We start from the raw sequence: 22,723 nt of genomic DNA, 5'->3' as shown, positions 1-22,723 counted from the left end.
TCCGCCTCCTGGGTTCACGACATTCTCCTGCCTCAGCCTCCCGAGTAGGTGGGACTATAGGCACTCACCAGCACATCCAGCTAATTTTTTGTATTTTTAGTAGAGACGGGGTCTCACCGTGTTAACCAGGATGGTCTCAATCTCCTGACCTCGTGATCCGCCCGCCTCGGCCTCCCAAAGTGCTGGGATTACAGGTGTGAGCCACCGCGCTGGGCCAACCATCAGATATCTCTTGAGACTTACTCACTATCACGAAAATAGCACGGGAAAGACCCACCCCCAAGATTCAATTACCTCCCACTGGGTCCCTCCCACAACACGTGGGAATTGTGGGAGCTACAATTCAAGATGAGAATTGAGTGGGGACACAGCCAAACCATATCATTCTGCCCCAGCCTCTCCCAAATCACATGTCCTCACATTTCAAAGCCAATCATGCCTTCCCAACAGTCCCCTAAAGTCTTAGCTCATTTCAGCATTAACTCAAAAGTCTACAGTGCAAAGTCTCATCTGAAACAGGGCAAGTCCCTTCTGCCTATGAGCCAGTAAAACCAAATGCAAGTTAGTTACTTCCTAGATAAAATGGGGGTAAATACAGCCATTCCAAATGGAAGAAATTGGCCAAAACAAAGGGGCTAAGGCCCCATGCAAGTCTGCAATCCAGCAGGGCAGTCAAATCTTAAAGCTCCAAAATGATCTCCTCTGACTCCATGTCTCACATCCAGGTCACGTTGATGCAAGAGGTAGGTTCCCATGGTCTTAGGCAGCTCTGCCCCTGTGGCTTTGCAGGGTACAGCCTCCCTCCTGGCTGATTTCACAGGATGGCGTTGAGTATCTGCGGCTTTTCCAGGCACATGGTGCAGTCTGGGGTCTGGAGGATGGTGGCCGTCTTCTCACAGCTCCTCTAGGCAGTGCACCAGTGGGGACTCTGTGTGGGGGTGCCCACCCGACATTTCCCTTCTGCATTGCCCTAGCAGAGGTTCTCACTGACTGCCCTACCCTTGCAGCAAACTTCTACCTGGACATCCAGGCATTTCTATACATCCTCTGAAATCTAGGCAGAGGTTCTTCAATTCTTGACTTCTGTGCACCCACAGGCTCAACGGCATGTGGAAGCTGCCAATGCTTGGGGCTTGAACCCTCTGAAGCCACAGCCTGAGCTGTACCTTGGCCCTTTTTAGTCATGGCTGGAGTGGCTGGGACACAGGGTACCAAGTCCCTAGACTGCACAGAGCAGAGGGACCCTGGGACTGGCCCATGAAATCTCCAGGCCTGTGATGGGAGGGGCTGCTGCAAAGATCTCTAACGTGCCTTTTTTTTTTCTTTTTTGAGATGAACACTCTCCCTGTTGCCCTGGAGTGCAATGGTGCAATCTTGGCTCACTGCAACCTCTGCCTCCTGTGTTCAAGTGATTTTCCTGCCTCAGCTTCCAAAGTAGCTGGAACTACAGGCATGTGCCACCACAAATTTCTGCAGCCTGCTTGAATTTCTCTTTAGAAAATCGGATTTTCTTTTCTACCTCATTGCCAGGCTGCAAATTTTCTAAAGTTTTATGCTTTGTTTCCCTTTGAAAACTGAATGCCTTTAACAGCACCCAAGTCACCTCTTGAACGCTTTGCTGCTTAGAAATTTCTTCTGCCAGATACCCGAAATCAACTCTCTGAAGTCAAAGTTCCACAAATCTCTAGGGCAGGGGCAAAATGCTGCCAGTCTTTTTGCTTAAATGTAACAAGAGTCACCTTTGCTGTAGTTCCCACAAGTTCCTCACCTCCATCTGAGACCACCTCAGCCTGAATTTCATTGTCCATATCATTATCAGCATTTTGGCCAAAGCCATTCAGCAAGTCTCTAGGGAGTTCCAAACTTTCCCACATTTTCCTGTCTTCTTCTGAGCCCTCCAAACTGTTCCAGCCTCTGCCTGTTTCCCAGTTCCAAAGTTGCTTCCACATTTTTGGGTATATTTTCAGCAGTGCCCCACTCTTCTGGTACCAATTTACTGTATTAGTCCATTTTCACACTGCTGATAAAAGACATACCAGAGACTGGGCAATTTACAAAAGAAAGAGGTTTAATGGACTCATAGTTCCACGTGGCAGGAGGCCTCACGATCATGGCAGAAGTGAAAGGCACATCTTACATGGTGGCAGACAAGAGAAGAGAGCTTGTGCAGGGAAACTCCCCTTTACAAAACCATCAGATCTCATGAGACTTATTCACTATCTCGAGAATAGCACAGGAAAGACTCACCCCTCATGATTCAATTACCTCCCACAAGGTCTCTCCCACAACACGAGAATTGAGAGAGCTACAATTCAAGATAAGATTTGAGTGGGGACACAGCCAAACCATATCGAAGACATAGATACTAGAAAAGAGTGGCTCTAACTTTGGAGTGCAGTAAAGGGAAGTCCTCAGTGGTACAGCAGAACTAAAGAACAATTAGATTAAATGGAAGCAGAAGGCCAAATGTTCTTCAGGGGTATGTACCAGGGGGCAAAAGAGAGAGCATCTCTGTAAATGGAAAAACTTGATATGATAAATTAGATAAAATATTCAGGAGGCAAAAAGGTAATTTAAAACTCCAGGAAAAACAAAGCCATACAAGTTTGCTTTTTTTTTTTTTTTTTTTTTTTTTGAGACACAGTCTCGCTCTTGTCACCCAGGCTGGAGTGCAACGGTGCGATCTCGGCTCACTGCAACCTCCGCCTCCTGGGTTCAAGTGATTGTCCTGCCTCAGCCTCCTGAGTAGCTGGGATTACAGGCACCTGCCACCACGCTCAGCTAATTTTTGTATTTTTAGTAGAGATGGGGAAGTTTGCTCTCTGTTGTTGTTGTTTTGTTTGGTTTTTGAGATGGCGTCTCTCTGTCACCCAGCCTGAAGTACAGTGGTGCTATCATGGCTTACTGCAGCCTTGAATTCCCAGGCTCAAGAGATCCTCCCACCTCAGCCTCCTGAGTACCTGGGACTACAGGTGTGTGCCACCATGCCCAGCTAATTTTTTGTATTTTATTTTTGGAGAACCAGGATTTCACCATGTTTTCCAGGCTGGTCTTGAACTCCCGGGCTCAAGTGATCTGCTATCTCAGCCTCCCAAAGTGCCAGGATTACAGGCATGAGCCACTCTGCCCAGCCCATTTGTGATCTAAATATGAAGCAAAGATATTTGGGCAATTGTTAATAAGAGAAGATAATCCATTTGATCCTGATGCTTTCTGTATTTTCCTTTGAGTGGTTTTCTAGTGGTTTTCACGGTGGTTCGGTGGTTCTGTAAAAGAGAAGATGTAATCCTAGCACACTCCTTAGTCTGGAAGTTGGCTATTAACTGTGTCAACCTATGGACAAAACACAAAAGACTTCTTGTGTTTAAAGGAGGTGAGAAAAAGGTGTGAAGGAAGAATGGTGGTGTTAATAGTGGAGAGTTGTAATACTACCTAAAGTTGAAATGTTATCTAGTGTTTTATCTTGTATTATTCAGAGTTACAAGATAGAGTTACAAGAAGCATGGTGGCTCATGCCTATAATCCCAGCACTTTGGGAGGCTGAGGCAGGCAGACCATCTGAGGTCAGTTTGAGAGAAGCCTGACCAACATGGTGAAACCCCATGTTCACTAAAAATACAAAAATTAGCTGGGCATGGTGGCGCACACCTATAATCTCAGTTACTCAGGAGGCTGAGGCAGGAGAATTGCTTGAACCTGGGAGGAAGAAGTTGCAGTGAGCCAAGATCATGCCACTGTACTCCAGCCTGGGCAACAGAGGGAGACTGTGTCTCCAAAAAGGAAAAAAAAAAAAAAAGTTACAAAGAAAACCAACAAAAGACGCAAACTTAATGCAACTGTTAAATATTGGACCAGTGGGTATTAACATAATCTTTATCCTTTGTAGCAGGGAGTCGTTAGATTTTATTTAAAGTTGAATGAGCATATTTAGAAATATTGAAGTAATTCCAAACAAACAAAAACACGTAAAAGATGTTGTCCTTGGGCAGTGGCCTTGGAGGTGGAGTTAGGATGAAGCTTGGTTGCTTTTCAACATAAGTTTTTTTGTCCTGTTTGATATGTTACAATTTATTTTGTATCCTTTTATTTGTTGCCATTGTGCATTTCTTTTACTGAAAATAAAATTAGAGGCTGGTTTTTCTGCCTATATGGAAACAATGTTTTAGATAGTTATTCTATCAAGAATGATTCCCAGGCCAGGGTGCAGTGGCTTACGCCTGTAATCCCAACACTTTGGGAGGCCGATGCCAACAGATCACCTGAGGTCAGGAGTTTGAGACCAGCCTGGCCAATATGGTGAAACCCTGTCTCCACTAAACATACAAAAATTAGCTGGGTGCGGTTGTGTGCATCTGTAATCCTAGCTACTTGGGAGGCTGAGACAGGATAATCACTTGAACTCGGGAGGGGGAGGTTGCAGTGAGCCAAGATCACGCCACTGCACTCCAGTTTGGGTAACACAGCAAGACTCCGACTTAAAAGAAAAAAAAAGGATGATTCCTCAAAGTAGTCCAGGCCTCATACAGGTCTTTTGAAATAAGCCATAAAGTGGAATCCCAAGGACATCAAGAAACTTGGACTAAGAAAATGGTTGTTCTACTGGCACTTGAGTCTCTAAATAATAATAACTCTTAGCTGCCACCCACACTAGTTCCAGCCCTCTGCCTGTGAGATTTTTTTTTTTTTTGAGATGGAGTCTCGCTCTGTCACCCAGCCTGGAGTGCAGTGGCGTGATCTCGGCTCACTGCAAGCTCCGCCTCCCGGGTTCACGCCATTCTCCTGCCTCAGCCTCCCAAGTATCTGGGACTACAAGCGCCCGCCACCACGCCTAGCTAATTTTTTTGTATTTTTAGTGGAGACGGGGTTTCACCATGTTAGCCAGGATGGTCTCGATCTCCTGACCTTGTGATCCGCACTGCCTTGGCCTCCCAAAGTTCTGGGTAAGGATTACAGGCGTGAGCCACCGCGCCTGGCCAAAATTTCTTTTTAAAAAATATCTGGGCAATTCCGATCCTCTGCTTTTTGAGAATAGAGTTTTGCCTGTAACCAGGTTACTGATTCTGAAAGGGAAGGTATTCTGGATCCCTCTTACCATCTTATTACCAAGAACGGGCAGAATTTATTGATTTAGTTATACATCTGTCTGTCTGCCTATCTGAGATAGGGTCTTGCTGTGTCACCCAGGCTGGAGTGCAGCGGCATGATCATGGCTCACTTAAGTGATCCTCCCACCTCAGTCTCACAAGTAGCTGGGACTACAGGTGTGTGCCATCCTGCCCAGATAATTTTTTATTTTTTATACAGATGGGGACTCCCTATGTTGCCCAGATTGGTCTTTAACTTCTGGCCTCAAGATCTGACTGCCTCCTAAAGTGCTGTGATTACAGGTGTGAGTCACTGGGCCTGGCTGCTTGCTCAGTTTTAGAAAGAATAGTGTTTTCCGGTTGGGCGCAGTGGCTCACGCCTGTAATTCAAGCACTTTGGGAGGCCGAGGCAGGCAGATCACCTGAGGTCAGGAGTTTGAGACCAGCCTGGCCAACATGTTGAAACCCTGTCTCTACTAAAAATACAAAAATTAGCCGGGCGTGGTGGCAGGCACCTGTAATCCCAGCTATTCGGGAGGCTGAGGCAGGAGAATTCCTTGAACCCAGGAGGCGGAGGTTGCAGTTTGCTGAGATCGCGCCATTGCACTCCAGCATGGACGACAGAGTGAGGCTCTGTCTCCAAAAAGAAAAAAAATTAAAAAAAAAAAAAAAGAAAAAAAAGGAAAAATAATGGTTTCAATCCAGTAGGGAGGACACCATGGCATATTACTGCCACCAATTGGCAGCACACCTTAATTGCAAGAGTAGAAAAGAAGGGAAATTATTTCTGATATTTGCAAAGGTCTACCAACGTAAGAAAGAACAAATGCGTTGTGACCAAGTGAAAAATGCAAAGGAATACTTGATTTGGGGGAGATTAAGATAAGACAGTGGTCATGATCCCTGAAATGCAGGGTTTGTGGAGGTGGTAAAAATGAAGGGTGAGGAAGCTTGATCAGAAGACCTCCCTTTGCTCTAGATATTGAGCAGTTGCACTTGGAACTCTGAAAAAGGGGAAGGAAAGGGAAGAATGACGAATCAAATTTTACTTTTCCTTTTTTTTGAGATGGAGTCTCACTCTGTCAGCCAGGCTGGAGTGCAGTGGCGCAATCTTGGCTCACTGCAACCTCTGCCTCCTGGGTTTAACCGATTCTCTTGCCACCTGCCTCAGCCTTTCAAGTAGCTGGGATTACAGGTGTGTGCCACCACGCCCAGCTAATTTTTGTGTTGTAGTAGAGATGGGGTTTCACCATGTTGGCCAGGCTGGTCTCAAACTCCTGACCTCAAGTGATCTGCCCATCTTGGCCTCCCAAAGTGCTGGGATTACAGGCATGAGCCACCGGGCCCAGCCCAAATTTTACTTTAAAAATCCTTTCTGTGTAAGAAATATCACCATTATCCTCATGCAAAAAAAGTTGATTTAATGTGTCTTACTCTAACTGTAAGGCCAATAGAATAACTGAAAACTTTTGTGTGCTAAAATTATCCAGAGAGAAAAAGACATAAGTCTGGCCCAAATTTTAAAGAAACTGTGCAATCTACAAAATCAGAAACTAATTCTTTGGGTTATAAAGCAAAGTTTTTCATGTTATTGGTTAATAAATGTTAATTATAACTAATGCATTTTCAGAAACACAATTTGGTATATTTGCAAGGAAAACAAGAAAAGCAATCTAAAGCTCCCAGTAAAACAACACTATATAAAAATCTTTTAAACTATTGCAACCCCTGTTCAATGTCTTCCCATTTCATAGGCTATAGAATGCATTTTTTTCTATTTACAACATTAAATATCTACTTTTGGACCAGGTTGGCTAAGAGATTGAGTTGAAATAAAGTTCTGATGGGCATGTGTCTGAAGAATTACGTTCTTTTTCATATTGTAGGGGTGAAGGGAGAACTTTTATATGTAATAACAAAGGGAAGTTTTCCCTCTGCTGAAGGTTTGCTGAAAAATCAACTGACGACAGTCACATTAGGCTGGGCGCAGTGGCTCACACCTGTAATCTCAGCATCTTGGGAGGCCAAGTAGGGAGAATTGCTTGAGTCCAGGAGTTTGAGACCGGCCTGGACAACACAGTGAGACCTCATCTCTACAAAGATTTTTTTTTTTTTAATTAGTGTGCATGGTGGTGTGTGCAAGTACTACTTCCCAAGTAGTCCCAGCTACTTGGGAAGCTGAGGCGGATCACTTAGCCCAGGACTTTTAGGCTTCAGTGAGCTGTGATAGTGCCACTGTACTTTAGTCTGGGTGGCAGAGTGAGATCCTGTTTCAAAAACACCAAACTTTTTAAATTAACGTGTGTGTGTGTGAATAATCCAGAGTGATTACCCATTATTTAGTGTGGTAAAGAAACTTATATACCCTTTTTCATAAGGGAAGGGGGAGATGGAAAATGTAGAAATTCTTTTGAGTAACAGCAAGTCATTAGGGAGAACAAATGGACCTTGGAGGTGGAAGGCAGACATTAACGGGAAGGTGAGGTGTAGAGCTGCACAGGAACAAAGATTGTCTTATTATGCAGATAAAGTCCTCCAGGTAATCCCTTGGAGCTGCCCTCAGAAGAACAGATGAAAAGTCTGTCAGGTCATGGTGACTGTCAATCTATTCTCTAGTGGTTGATATTTCCTGGTTATTTGATGAGATTACTAGGGAGAGAGTTTTACAACATTGCATTTCTTCATTTATTTTTTATTTTTTTTTAGACAGAGTCTTGTTCTGTCACCCAGGCTGCAGTGCAGTGGTGCAATCTCAGCTCACTGCAACCTCCGCCTCCCAGGTTCAAGCTGTTCTCCTGCCTCATCCTCCCCGGTAGCTGGGAATACACGCATGCGCCACCATGCTTGACTAATTTTTTTTAGTAGAGACAGGGTTTCACCATGTTGGCCAGGCAGGTCTTAAACTCCTGACCCCAGGTGATCCATCCGCCTCGGCCTCCCAGAATGCTAGGATTACAGGCATGAGCCACCATGCCCTGCCCTGCCAACATTGCATTTCTTTTGGAAAAAAGCTTTCTTGGTCAGATAAGGAAATTCCAAAGAGAGTGTACCCTTGGTGCTTTGGGAAAGAGGATCAGGGAGACAGGGAAAGGTCGGAGACAGACCTTGGTTCTGAGGCCTTTCAATTTTCAAAGCATTCAGCATGCTGAAGTGCTGTATTTTGGGGAATTGTTTTTCTATGCCTCAAAAATATTTTGATCATATGTATGACTTGAAGCTGTTAACAAAAATTGTGGTGTTTGAAAATCCTTGCCAAGAGAATTGGAATCTTGATTAAGAATTTCATTGGCCAGGCACAGTGGCTCACACCTGTAATCCCAGCACTTTGGGAGGCCTCACCCGAGGTCGGGAGTTTGAGACCAGCCTGGGCAATGTGGTGAAACCCCGTCTCTACTAAAAATACAAAATTAGCTGGGCATGGTGGAGTATGCCTGTAATCCCAGCTAGTCGGGAGGCTGAGGCAGGAGAATTGCTTGAACCTGGAGGCTGCGGTGAGCCAAGATCGTGCCATTGCACTGCAGCCTGGGCAACAAGATCAAAACTCTGTCGGTGGCGGGGGCGGGGCGGGGAAGAATTTCTTAAAAGCAGCCTCTGCTTTTATGTGTAATTCTGTAACAAAGTCAACATGTTATGGGACCTTTATTACTTTATCTTACCAGATAGGTAAAGGATGAATAAATCTACCCTTCACTTACATTTATGATTAATCAGACAGGTCAGCTAGTGTGAATAATTTCTAATGAAATGGAGAAAAAAATGAAAAAATATCAAGGCATGCCTTGAATGTCATTAACTATTTTAGATGATATCTTTTAAGCCATAGGAATCACAGAACGCTTTTGTGTAGGTATAATAATGTTGCATTTTAAAAAGAGAAGTGAAGCAGGAGTGGGGAGTAGAGGGAAGGTGGGTCAATGGCACCTACCTCTAGACCTACCAAGGCTGAGGTGTGAGAATCACTTGAGCCCAAGTCAGAGGTTGCAGTGAGCTATGACTGCACCACTGCACTCCAGCCTGGGCAACACGGCAAGACCCTGTCTCAAAAACAAACACAAACAAAAGGGAGGTGAATGAAGGGAGAGGTGTTTACAAGGCTATTACAATAGTTTTGGTGTAAGGCAATGGGAGGGGAGAAGGGTTTGAATAAGGATGGCAGCAGTAGAAAAAAAAGCAAGCCATCTGAATGAGGTATGATGGGACTTAGGCTTTTTTGAAAGAAAATAATCAAGTCTGGCCTTACAATTTAGAGCCTAGGCTGCTATGTAATTATTTATAAACAATTTATAAAATTGATTATAAAAATTACTTATAATCAATTATTAAGTGTGAGGGCAAAATACAATTTTTGATTTCTATAAACTTAGAAAGTTGATTACCCATGCCCTCAGACTTAAAAAAATGCTACAAAGTTCTTACTAAGGTTAAAAACAATAAATGTAATAATGCTGATGGCATTTCTATAATATATATTAAATAGTTTAAATATTAAATAGTTAAATAGTTTAACACTCATAACAACCCTATGAGATTGGTACTGTTGCTATTTCCATTTTGCAGTTGAGGAAACTGAGACAGAAAGAGATTTGTCTAAGGTTACAAAGCTTTCCAGACCAGTCTGGTTTCACAGTTCATGTTCTTAATCACTACACTATGCTGAAATTACAATGTTAGGATAAATTAGGAAACTCAAGTAAGAGACATGAATTATTTTAAGTGTTTGAGCTGCAGCTTTCTGGCAAGTAGCTGAACACGAGGAAACTCAGTTAAGGAAAAATCAAGAACAGACTAATTTTGGGAGACCTAAGAGAAGGCATGTAGTAGAGAACAGATTGAAGAAAGGAGGTGCTAGCAAAGAAATCAGAAGACCAGCAAACTAGGTAGGTGTAGATCCGGGTAAGTGTCTTAAAAGAAACGGAAAAAGGGTTTCAAGTAGGGGATGGGGATTGGTGAAAACCGTAACTGTTTCTTTTGAGAATGTGTCAATGAAAAGGAAGGTTGATAGCATAGCAACTGGAGGTAGTAACATCACTGAATTAAAAAAAAAAAAGACAACAGAAACTTCTTTTTTTTTGAGACAGAGTCTCACTCTTGTCGCCCAGGCTGGAGTGCAGTGGCGTGATCTCGGCTCACTGCAACCTTCACCTCCCGGGTTCGAGAGATTCTCCTGCCTCAGCCTCCCGAGTAGCTGGCATTACAGGCGCACACCAGCACGCCTGGTTAATGTTTGTATTTTTAGTAGAGACAGGGTTTCACCATGTTGGCCAGGGTAGTCTCGAACTCCTGACCTCATGTTATCCGCCCGCCTCGGCCTCACAAAGTGCTGGGATTACAGGTGTGAGCCACCGCACCCAGCCAAGACAACAGAAACTTTTGAGAAACAGAAAGGAAGAAGACAGTGGATAAGAACATATTTACATTATAAGGCGCTAGGAAAGTAGTGGTGGAAGGAGAAGGTGAGAAAGGATGGCATAGTTTCAGGCAGAGGGAGTGGCTTTGGAGAGAAGGGTTCTGGGTTAATTTGGTTAGAAGTTTTGGGATCACGAACAGGAGGTGGTCACAGATATTTTATAATGGAGGGAAGGTCAAACCGGAATTGGAGTCCCATAGCTTTGAGCCCAGGAAACTGGATGAATTTATCTATTAGTATGGACTGGGACTGGCATCTTTAACAACATGGAAAGCTTGAAACAGCCTTTGTGGAAAATAGGAGATCAGCCAGAGATGAGAAGAAAGCCCAAGAAAATTATAAGTAGGAGTCCAGTCACGAATTCATATCCAATCTGGTCAGTTATGACTTCCTCCAGCGAAAAGCCACACATCTTGTAAACCCTTGAGAGAGAAAACACAAATAGGGGTAACCTACTGGAGATAGGCCCTGAAGACTATAAAGTAGTTGAGCGATTCCATACTGAAATAGAGTTGGCTATAGCGATAGAGAAGTTAGTCATATATGGGGCTAATGATCCAGGAGAGTAAGGATTCACTTTTGTGGTGAAAAGTTGTAAGCAGGTGAAAGGTAGGGATCCATAGCCACGGACGGGCAGGTGGAGATCAGGGAAGAGGTGACGTTCAACATAAGTAGTTTGTTAATGATTTCACCTTACTCATTATTTCTCTTTTGGCATCTAGAAGGCTAAGATTTTCATGTTTATTTCAGAGCTACTGAAAGTAGTCCTAGGTTGTGGAGGGAGAAATCCAATTTCACAGCTGAGTCTATTTTCTCAGTCTAGTTATATTCTCTTCTCACAAACTAGCCAATGCTGCCGCCTTATGCAAAGCCGGCACCACGGAAAGGATGTGCTTTACAGAGGCAGGATGACGCCAATCGGCCTGGGGCCGGCAGTGTTTCGTCTAGATTAATGGCGAGGGAAGCCCCCAATAGTCCCTTTGAAACCTTTTCACTCCCGCCTGGTGAAAGCGCTTGTCAACCGTAAATCGCGAATACAATGCTAAGCTCTGAGGCCCTTGCTAAATCCAAGTGGGAGCAGGGATCTGCGCGGCCTCACCCTCCGGTTTCCGCAGGGCGTCTCGAGAGCTGCGGATGCGGGCAATAGGAGCCGGGCGTAACAGAGGAAAGCGCCGACCCTGAGATCTAGGGAGGAGCCTCGGTGAAGGAACCCGGGGCGGGTTCCTCCCTAGGTCTCCAAGAAGCTCCAAAAATGGCGGGCGGCAACGCGGCGAGCCAGACGCGCAGGCGCCACCGTGTCCGTCCTTCCGCCAGCCTCGGGCGGCCCAAGAACCGTCCACAGCGCCCTTATCTAGAAGCCTACGCAGCTTGCGATTGGCTGAACTTCACGAGCTCTCCGTGTGGGGGCGGGGCCGCCACGCAGCGGCCACGTTTCCCGCCCCGCTAGTGCGCGTGCGCGCAATCCCCACTGGAAAGCGTTTGCGCGCGCCCCTGCCGCGGCCCCTAGCTCGCGCCTCAGCTCCCTCCCCTTTCCGGGCAGGCCCGTCCCGTCAGCAAGGCAGTGAGCACCGCGGCCAGCAGAGGGCGGTCCGGACCCAAGTCTGCAGCGGCGCCATTGGCGTGTGGAAAATGCCACCAGATGGCGGGTTAGGATTGCAGCTCCGTTGAAGGCGCGGCCCCCGCTCCCGAACCCCCGGCGACCACCCCGTAACAACCCCCCCACATCGGGAATAACACACCGGAGACTTTTGGGGGGAAACTAGGTCGATGGTCGGCGGCGCCCGGATGGGCAGCTGAGGTGAGTGCGGGCGGCGGCGACGGCGGCGGGGGGCGGGAAAGAGGGGGAATGCGGCGGCAGCGGCGCGGGGGCTGGAAGCGCCGATCCAAGATGGAGGCCGGGCGAGAGCGAGAGAGCGCGAGCGGCGAGCGAGCGGGCGGGCCGGGCGCGGGCCCCGTGCGGGGGAGGGAGGCCGCGCGGGCCTGTGCAGGGTGCGGCGGTCGTGGGCCGTCCGAGTGCCCAGAGAGGCGTCTGTGGGCGCGGCGGGCACCCCGGCGTCTTCGTCGCTTGCCATCCCTCCCGCGGGCACCGAAAATTTTGCCCCCGCCCGCCCCGGCACTACGGCGACAGGCGCGGAAGCCTTTGTGGCGCGCTTGGGCCCGCCGCCAAGCCCGCCCTCCGCCCCCCCGCCCGGGCTCTCGGGACTCGCCCGCGCCCAGCGGGGCCGGGCCGAGGCGGGCTGGCGCGAATGCCTTCCGCCGCCCGCCGACCTGCGTTTCTGCGGTGTTTTAGCGGCGGCAGCGTCACATGACAACGAGTTCATCTCAGCGGAGGGGCCTGGGGGGTCGCTCGGCGGGGCGGCTGGCTCAGGCTTCTTGTTGGCGGGGTGGGGCAGGGGGGTGGCGGCTGGGGGAGATGGGGCGTCAATGCTGGGCTTTCCAGCTATCTGCCCTCTCAGCCCCCGACAGGGGCCTCCTTGTGAAACGTGTCCAGGCCTAAGCACTGCCCCGCTAGTTTGCCAGTCCCCTGAGAGACAAGGCCAATAAAAGTTGTTTTCCCTCCTTTCTCGAGGTGGGGGCGGGGTGGGAAGCTAGAGTGCTTGGAGTTGGACTTGAGCCTCGTTTGCAGGGTCCGAACTGGGTGCTTCTTGTATGGTATGGGTACTAAGAAATTTTCAGGTTTTAGAATTGTCACGTCACCCCCATCTACCCACATTTGAAATGTTAATGATTCTCTTCACATTGCAGGGAATCGTGCTCGGGACGTATAAGTCATGGGATAGTTTTGGACACTTACAGACCAAAAAAATGCAATTTGTGATAAAAAAAATTATTTGCTGTTAAAGTTGGTGTTAAGATGGATAGAGTTTATTCTCGTGGTTCTGACTAGAAAGACTTTTGCATCTTCGCAAAAATAGTGTTTACACGAGAAAGTATCTGAATTGGCACAAAGTTGTGTGATTTGTAACTTATGTGGAATTTGAATGTGACTCTACATTTTAGTTTTCCTCGTGTTTTAAGAAAATTGCACATTCTGATGGTGAAGCACTTAGGGAAATATACAGAACAGTGAAAATAAAAATAACTTGTTTATTGTATGGTAATATAACGTACCTTGTTCTAATATTCATAATGTATGAAGAATTCAGACTAAAAAATTTTAACCAAGTAGGGAAATATGGAATGGAAAGAAGCAGAAATGTTATTTCTTGCTTTTGATGATTAAGAATACTTATAAGACAAATTGTTACCCAAATAAAGTTGTAGATCTACAGGTGTTTCGCCACGCTTTTTCCTTTACATATTTAAAAAGTACTTCGAGTAAACTAAATTAATTCAAGTGATCTACCAGTGGTCATTTTCACAAACCAACTGCTTTTGAGTGGAAATTTTTCTGTATCCACTTCAGTTTCGATGTTCTGATAAAGCTAAGGAATATTTAAATAGATGCAAAATATGGAAGTTTGTTGTGTTACTAGGATTGCCTCCTTTGAAGAGACTAATAAAATGACTGTAGATTTGATTGGCTCTTTTAAAGCCTTAAAGGCACTATGGTGTAGGGGAGAAGGAGTGGGTCCTGGACCGAAGTTACTTTGAACTTCCCCTGGGTTTGTGGTGTTCAGGATGTTACCTTTGAGCCTTAGTTTCTTTATCTCTAAAAATGGGGAGCCGGGCCCAGTGGTGCACTCCTGTAGTTCCAGCTAGTCTGTAGTGAGGCAGGAGGAACCCTTAAACCCAGGAGCTTGAGGCCTGCCTGGGCAACATACAAGACCCCATCTCTTTAAAAAAATAAAATAAAATGGGGATAGTATCTTATGGTGATTGTGTAACAAGATGTCTGTGAAAAACACACATTTAATTGCTATAACTTAAAATTTACAGAATTTTGTACAGTTTTAGTCTTTTTTTCCTTGATTCTGACTTTGTATATGTTTATAATCTCAGTGCTGTGAGAAGAAATAATGTACTCTGGGAAAGATACATTCTTGTTTCCCCTTTTATTTGTTGTTTTGTTTTGTATCTTTATATCTTTAGGGGGGTATATTAGTTTCTTTGTTTCTTTTTTTTTTTTTTGATGCATAACAAATTTCACACTTAGCAGATTAACAATTATTTCAGCTTCCATAGATCAGAAGTTTGGGGAGGTATAGCTGAGCATCTCATAGGCTAAAATCAGGGTGTCAGCTGTGGTTGCAGTTCATATTTGAGGCTTAGAGTTGTTTTGTTTTGTTTTTTTTTTTTGAGATGGAGTCTCATTCTGTCACCAGGCTGGAGTGCAGTGGCGCGATCTCGGCTCACTGCAACCTCCGCCTCCCGGGTTCAAGCGATTCTCCTGCCTCAGCCTCGCAAGTAGCTGGATCTACAGGTGCGCGCCACCATGCCCAGCTAATTTTTATATTTTTAGTAGAGACGGGATTTCACCATGTTGGCCAGGATGGTCTCCATCTCTTTACCTCGTGATCTGCCCACCTCATCCTCCCAAAATGCTGGGATTACAGGTGTGAGCCACCGTGCCCGGCCAGAGTTGTCTTTCAAGGTCACTACTTGTTGGCACAATTAATTTCCTTGTGATAGTATGACTGAAGTCCCCATCTTCTTGTTAGCTATTGGCCAAGGACTGCTCTCAGATCCTTGCCATGTGGCCACATAGACAGTTCACAACATGGCTGTTAGCTTTTATCCATGCTAGCAGGAGTCAGTCTCCCTATTTCCTGTGTCTGACCTCTGACTCCCCTTTAAGGTCTTTTTGAAAAGCTCACCAGCTAAGCTCTGAGGCCCTTGTGGTAAACTTAACTGATTAAGGGTCTTAATTACATATGCAAACATATATTTTGTCATATAACATAATCACCGTAATGATATCCCGTTATATCTACAGGTCTCTCCCACACTCAAGGGGAGGGGATGATACAAGGGTGTGGGTTAGTGGAGGCTCTTAAGAATTTTGCCTGCCATGGGAAAAGAAGTATCTTCACATTTACCTTTTCAGATTCCGGACATACAAGGAGAGGACATAGGCAGAGCAGTAACCCCACTTGATCAGCTTACTCTTATACTGCCTTTTCCTCACCTTTTTTCCTTTCCCCTGTTTCCTGGTACCTTAGTTTACGTGCCTTCCTCTATGAAATAATTTTATTGCATTGAGAGGAAATTAAAAATAAAAACGAAAATTTAAAAAGTTATAAAGAAGGGAGGCAATGGGAGAAGGGAGTTTATATAATTATTTTTTCTTTCATTTCTGCCAGTAGGAACACTTTTTTTTTTAATTTTTAAAAATTACTATTATTGGCCTGGTACAGTGGCTGACGCCTGTAATCCCAGCACTTTGGGAGGCCGAGGTGGGTGGATCACCTGAGGTCAGGAGTTCGAGACCAGCTTGGCCGACATGGTGAAACCCTGTCTATACTAAAAATACAAAAATTAGCCAGGTGTGGTAGTACTTGCCTGTAATCCTAGCTACTCAGGAGGCCGAGGCAGGAGAATTGCTTGAACCTGGGTGGCGGAGCTTGCAGTGAGCTGGGATTACGCCACTGCACTCCTGCCTGGGTGACAGAGTGAGACCCCGTCTCAGGAAAAAAAAAAAAAAAAAAAAATTATTATTTTTTGAGTGTGCCCCGACCAGAGTGCAATGGCATGATCTAGGCTCACTGCAACCTCCACCGCCTGGGTTCAGGCAATTCGCGTGCCTCAGCCTCCCGAGTAGCTGGGACTGTAGGCATGTGCTAGCACACTTAGCTAATTTTTTATATATTTGGTAGAGACAGGGTTTCACCTTGTTGGCCCGGCTGGTCTCCAGCTCTTGACCTGAAACCGTCTGTCCACCTTGGCCTCCCAAAGTGCTGGGATTAAAGGTGTGAGCCACCATGCCCGGCCAGTTATTTTTATTTTTTAAAAGTTACATAATTCTTGGCCAGTTGTGGTGGCTCACGCCTGTAATCCCAGCACTTTGGGAGGCCGAGGTGGGTGGATCACGAGGTCAGGAGATAGAGACCATCTTGGCAACACGGTGAAACCCTGTCTCTACTAAAAATTGAAAAAATCAGCCGAGTGTGGTGGCAGGCACCTGTAGTCCTAGCTACTGGGGAGGCTGAGGCAGGAGAATGGTGTGAACCCAGGAGGCGGAGCTTGCAGTGAGCCGAGATTGTGCCACTGCACTCCAGCCTGGGTGACAGAGTGAGACTCCGTCTCAAAAAAAAAAAATTACGTAATTCTTGCCATTCCTTGATGCCTTTTGTTTTACCTGTTTTTGATGTGATATCAAATCTCAGAGAAGTTAAGGAATTTATTTTTTATTTTTTGAGGCAGTGTCTCTCTCTGTCACTCAGGCTGCTGTGCAGTTGTGCAGTCACAGTTCACTGCAGCCTCAACCTCCCCAGGCTCAGAGTGGGACCTACAGTAGCTGGGACTACAGGCACATGCCACTACGCTCGGCTAATTTTTCTATTTTGTATAGAAATGAGATTTTGCCATGTTGCCTAGGCTGGTCTCAAACTCCTGGCCTCAGGTAATCAGCCCGCCTTGGCCTCCCAAGGTGGTGGGATTACAGGCGTGAGCCAGTGTGCGTGGCCGAAGTTAAGGAATTTAAATGCTTTGGATTACACTCCTGTTAAGTGGCAGATTCACACAATCATTGCGTCAGACAGTTGCTGTGGTGTGATTGGTCTAGCAGCTTTTGAGGAGAGAATTCTTTTTTTTTTTTGGGACGAATCTTGCTCTGTCGCCCAGGCTGGAGTGCAGTGGCGGGATCTTGGCTTACTGCAACCTCCGCCTCCCAGGTTCAAGTGATTCTCCTGCCCCAGCCTCCTGAGTAGCTGGGATTACAGGCATGCACCACCATGCCCAGCTAATTTTTTTTTTTTTTTTTTGAGACAGAGTTTCAGTCTTGTTGCTCAGGCTGGAGTGCAGTGGTGCAATCTCGGCTCACTGCAACCTCTGCCTCTTGGGTCCAAGTGGTTCTTCTGCCTCAGCCTCCTGAGTAGCTGGGATTACAGGCACGCGCCACCACACCCAACTAATTTTGTATTTTTAGTAGAGACAGTGTTTTTCCATGTTGGTCAGGCTGGTCTCGAACTCCTGACCTCAGGTGATCCGCCTGCCTTGGCCTCCGAAAGTGCTGAGATTACAGGCGTGAGGCACTGTGCCTGGCTGCCTGGCTAATTTTTGTATTTTTAGTGGAGACGGGGTTTCAACACCTGCCTAAGGCCAGGCTGGTCTCGAACTCCTGACCTCAGGCAGTCCGCTTGCCTTGGCCTCCCAAAGTGAGCCACCGCGCCCAGCTGAGGAGATAATTCTTATGAAGAGAATAGTTATTTGCAAGTCTCAGAGTAGGGGTATTATTGGTGGAACAAAGAAGGCAGCAGAAGTTTAGTCACGGCATATGGTTTAGCAGTCCAAGAAGCAAAATATTTTCGTGAAGAGGCAATTAAGACAGGTTAGCCAAGGATAATCAAGCTTTAAAATTTAAAGCAAGCTTGTCCAACCCGTGGCCCGACACAAATTTATAAACTTTCTTAAAACATTGTTTTTTTTTGCATTTTTTTTTTTAGCTCATCAGTTGTAATTAGTTTATTTTATGGGTGACCCAAGACAATTCTTCCAGTGTGGCCCAGGGAAGCTAAAAGATTGGACACCCTTGCTTTAAAGGATATAACTGGGAATTAAAATTGCTAGGGAGATATATTTTAACACAGAAATGATATAATAGGGGCTTGGTAAATTTTTGTTGACTGAATAAAAATATAAATCTTTAGAATTTAGATGATTCTTGCTAGGGTGGTAGGGAAAAACTAGGAAGCAGAGAGCTAAAATGATGTTCTTGCATAAGCCACAGAATGAGATGATTCTTGAAGGAATTAGAATTGTGTCTGTAGGAAGTTTTCTGTTATTTTGGTGGTTAAGGGGACAGTCAGCTTCCTGCCTTTTAGTGCTGAAAGTGTCTTATAATTCAGTTGGTTTTATAGAATCTTTTCTTTATGTAACATACCCCTTATTGCTTCCCTCAGATTTTTCTTCTCCTCTTCTAAATCAAGCTTGTCCAACCTGTGGCCCATGGGCTGCATGCAGCCCAGAATGGCTTTGAATGTGGCTCAACACAAATTTCATAAACTTTTTAAAAACATTATGAGGTTTGTTTTGTTTTTTACCTTATTAGTTATCACTAGTGTATTTTATATATGGCCTACAACAATTCTTCCAATGTGGCCCAGGGAAACCAAAAGATTGGACATCTGTGTTCTAAATCAAGGGTCCCAAACCGCTGGGCTGTGGACCCATACTGGTCTGTGGCCTGGTAGAAACTGGGCTGCACAACAGGAGGTGAGAGGCAGGTGAGCTAGCTTTATCACCTGTGCTCCATCCACCTCCTGTCAGATCAGTGGAAGCGTTAGATTGTCATATGAGTGCAAATTCTATTGTGAACTGCACATACAAGGGATGTAGGTTGCGCGCTTTATCTAATGCATGATGATCTGAGGTAGAACAGTTTTATCCTGAAACCTTCTGATTCCCCACCCCATCCATGGAAAAAATTTTTTCCACGTACCTGGTCCCTGATACCAAAAAGGGTGGGGATGGCTACTCCTTTTTGCTAGTCAGTAGTGAAGGATGTCATAAATCTTGCCTTCTCCCCCCCACCGTTTGTTTTTTATTTATTTTTAATTTTGTGAGTCTGTAGTAGGTGCATATATTTATGGGTTATGTGAGAATGTCTTACCTTCTTTATGAAATACATTCCTTCGTGCTGTGGGCCAAAATGATGTACCATTTAGTTGTCCAAGAATTTCAATGGAATTTTGCTGTAAACACAATAGCAATGGCTTTTAACTTGTTTTCTAGCTTCTGCTAAGTTACAAAAACATTTTACGTTGTGACTTAGTACAAACACACACATCCACACACAATGAAAATAAAAGTTTCATGAAATAGTACTTAATCTTTATGCAGTACACTCTGATATTTTCTGATCTTTTCTATTAAGAATGCTGGTTGTGGCTGGGCACAGTGGCCCACGCCTATAATCCTAGCACTTTGGGAGGCCGAGGCGGATGGATCACTTGAGGTCAGGAGTTGGAGACCAGTGTGGCCAACATGGCGAAACCCCGTCTCTACTAAAAATACAAAAATTAGCTGGGTATGGTGGCATGTGCCTGTAGTCCCAGCTGCTCGAGAGGCTAAGGCACGAGAATTGCTTGAACTTTGGAGGCGGAGGTTGCAGTGAGCTGCACTCCAGCCTAGGTGACAGAGTGAGACTCTGTCTCAAAAAAAAAAAGATGGTTGCAGTTCACCTAAGAAATGTCATGACTCACAGCAGCTAACACTGGGAAAAGCATTGAATTTTAATCTCATTGGTAAAAAGGAAAGTGCAAAGTAAAGCCATGAGAAGAAACCATTTCACTTCCATCAGATTGACAAACATTAAAAGTCTGATAATATCAAGTATTGGTGAGAATGTAGAGAAATTACATTCTCACTTTTGTCAGCAGTGTAAATTGATACAATCATTTTCTGAAAGATGTTAGTAAGATAGTAAATTCAAGATTCATGTATTTTAACCCCAGCAGTTATACTCCTGACTTTATATTCCTGATGAATGAAATCCTTGTATTTTTATTTTTGAGACGGAGTTTCGCCTTTGTTGCCCAGGCTGGAGTGCAATAGTGCAATCTCGGCTTACCGCATCCTTTGCTTCCCCAGTTCAAGCGATTCTCCGGCCTCAGCCACCCGAGTAGCTGGGATTACAGGGATGCACCACCATGCCCGGCTAATTTTGTATTTTTAGTAGAGACGGGGTTTCTCTGTGTTGGTCAGGCTGGTCTAGAACTCCTGACCTCAGGTGATCTGCCTGCCTCGGCCTCCCAAAGTGCTGGGATTACAGGCGTGAGCCACCGCGGCCGGCCAAAATCCTTGTATTTTTGTACCAGGATGTGTGAACAGAATGTTCATAGTAACCTTTTTTGCAGTAGCCAAAATTCAGAAATAAACTGAATGTCTTCAGTGGTAGAATGGTTAAATTAATGATGGTTTTCAAAAGTTAAAATAATTTTGGTTACTGGGGTAAGCCAACTTGGTCACAGTGTATTATGTATCCCTTTTGTATTTACTATTATTTTGATAGGATTTTTGGCCTATGTCTTCACTAGGCATATTGCTTTGTAGTTTTATTGTAATGTCTTTGTCAGGTTTTGGTATTAGGGTTATGATGGCTTCATAAAAAAGTTTGGGACGTGTTCCCTGTATTTACCGAAATAGTTTGTGTAATAGTGTTATTCTTCCTTGAATTTTAGAATGTACCAGTGATACCATCTGGACTTGGAATTTTCTTTTTGGGATGGTTTTGATAACAAAATCAAATTTAGTTTCTATACTAGATATAGGGCTATTCAAATTTTCTGTTTCATATTGTGTCAATTTTGGTCTGTTTCATCTTGTGTCAGTTTAGGGAAATTTGTTCATTTTACTTAATGGATTGGCAGGAGTTTGTAAGATTTCCTTGCTATCCTTCTAATGTCTGTAGGATCTGTAGTGATATCTCTTCTTTAATTTCTGGTATTGTTATTTATTTATTTTTTTTTTTGAGAGGGAGTTTCATTCTTGTTGCCCAGGCTGGAGTGCAGTGGTGCAATCTTAGCTCACTGTAACCTCCGCCTCCTGGGTTCAACCGATTCTCCTGCCTCAACCTCCCGAGTAGCTGGGATTACAGGTGCCCTCCACTACGCCTGACTAATTTTTTGTATTTTTAGTAGAGACAGGGTTTCACTATGTTGGCCATACTGGTTTTGAACTCCTGGCCTCAAGCTGTTCACCCTTCTCAGCCTCCCAAAGTGCTAGGATTACAGGCGTAAGCCACTGCGTCTGGCCAGTATGTTCTTTTTATCTTGACCAGTCTAGTGATTTATCGGTTATTTTTTCAAATAACCAACTGAGATAATTGTCAGTATTTGTCTTTAGTATCTCATTGGTTTCTGCTTTTTAAGATTTTCTTCTGCTTTGCTTTCTTTCCAGCCTTTTAAAGTGAAATTTTAGGTTATAGATTTTAGGCACTTCTTGTTTTCTAATAAATGCATTTAAAGCTATATATTTTTCTCTAAACACTGCTATGTCACTCAGACTTCGATGTGTTATATGTTTATAATTTACTTTGACATTGTTTTTAATTTGTGATATCTTCTTTTACCCATGGATTACTTAAAAGTGTGTTGTTTAATTTTCTTTTTTCTTTTTTTTTTTTTTTGAGACGGAGTCTCGCTCTGTCACCCAGACTGGAGTGCAGTGGCGCAATCTCCGCTCACTGAAACCTCCACCTTCCAGGTTCAGGTGATTCTCCTGTCTCAGTCTCCACAGTAGCTGGGATTACGGGTGCACACCACCACACCCAGCTAATTTTTGTATTTTTTTAGTAGAGACGGGATTTTGCCATGTTAGCTAGGCAAGTCTTGAACTCCTGACCTCAAGGATCCGCCTGCCTCGGCCTCCCAAAGTGCTGGAATTACAGGCATGAGCCACCATGCCCAGCCTTGTTGTTTAATTTTCAATATTTGGGATTATTCTAGATATCTTATTACTGATTTCTAACTTAGTTTCATTTTGAGGTCATAGTCTTTATGATTTTAATCCTTTTAAATTTATTGAAACTTATTTTATGGGCCAGCATATGGTCCATCTTGGTTAATGTATCTTTCATATTTGAAAGTGTGTTTTGCAGTTGTTGGGTGTAGTATTCTGTAACTATCAATTAGGTTAAGGTGTTTTAATAGCACTTTTCAAATAATCTATGTCTTTGTTGTTTTTTTTTTGTTGTTGTTGTTTTGTCTCATTCTATCAGCTGCCAAGAAGAAAGTTAAAATATCCAACTATGACTGGAATTACTGTTTCTCCCTTAATTCTGTCAAGTTTTTCTCACTCATTTTGAAGCTCTGTTGTAAGACGTACAATTTATGATTATTATGTTGTTTTGACAAATTGACCTTTTTATTATGATGAAATGTCTCTCTGTTTCTGGTAATAATCTTTTTCTTGAAGTCTGCTTTATTTGATGTTAATATAGCCACTCCAGCCATCTTGAGCTTACTGTTTCCATAATATATCTTTTTCTACCTATTTACCCAAAACTCTTCATTATATTTAAAGTGCTTTTGATGGTAGTATATAGTCGAGTATTGCTTTTTAAAAAATTCCTGGTCAGGCACAGTGACTCACGCCTATAATCCCAGCACTTTGGGAGGCCGAGGCAGGCGGG

The 22,723-nt window shown here is 44.5% G+C and overlaps 1 protein-coding gene across 7 annotated transcripts in view; it reads left to right on the top strand.

The window, feature by feature from the left end:
* Positions 1–11,946: 11,946 nt before the first annotated feature.
* STAG1 (STAG1 cohesin complex component) overlaps positions 11,947–22,723 on the top strand; it is a 406,778-nt gene continuing 396,001 nt past the window's right edge. For 2 of the 7 annotated variants that reach the window (XM_063662190.1, XM_063662187.1), the window contains exons 1-2: positions 11,974–12,289; positions 14,734–14,854. The gene's annotated coding sequence lies outside the window, so the exon portion shown is untranslated. Of the gene's footprint in view, positions 12,290–14,733; positions 14,855–22,723 lie in introns of all 7 variants that reach the window. The other 5 variants (XM_054482540.2, XM_063662185.1, XM_063662186.1 and 2 more) reach the window with 3 other exon arrangements.

This window comes from Pongo pygmaeus, chromosome 2, assembly GCF_028885625.2.
Source record: "Pongo pygmaeus isolate AG05252 chromosome 2, NHGRI_mPonPyg2-v2.0_pri, whole genome shotgun sequence".
NCBI classification, from domain to species: Eukaryota; Metazoa; Chordata; class Mammalia; order Primates; family Hominidae; genus Pongo; species Pongo pygmaeus.
The sequence above is the reverse complement of the archived record's forward strand: the minus strand, read 5'-3'. Positions and strand labels throughout refer to the sequence as shown.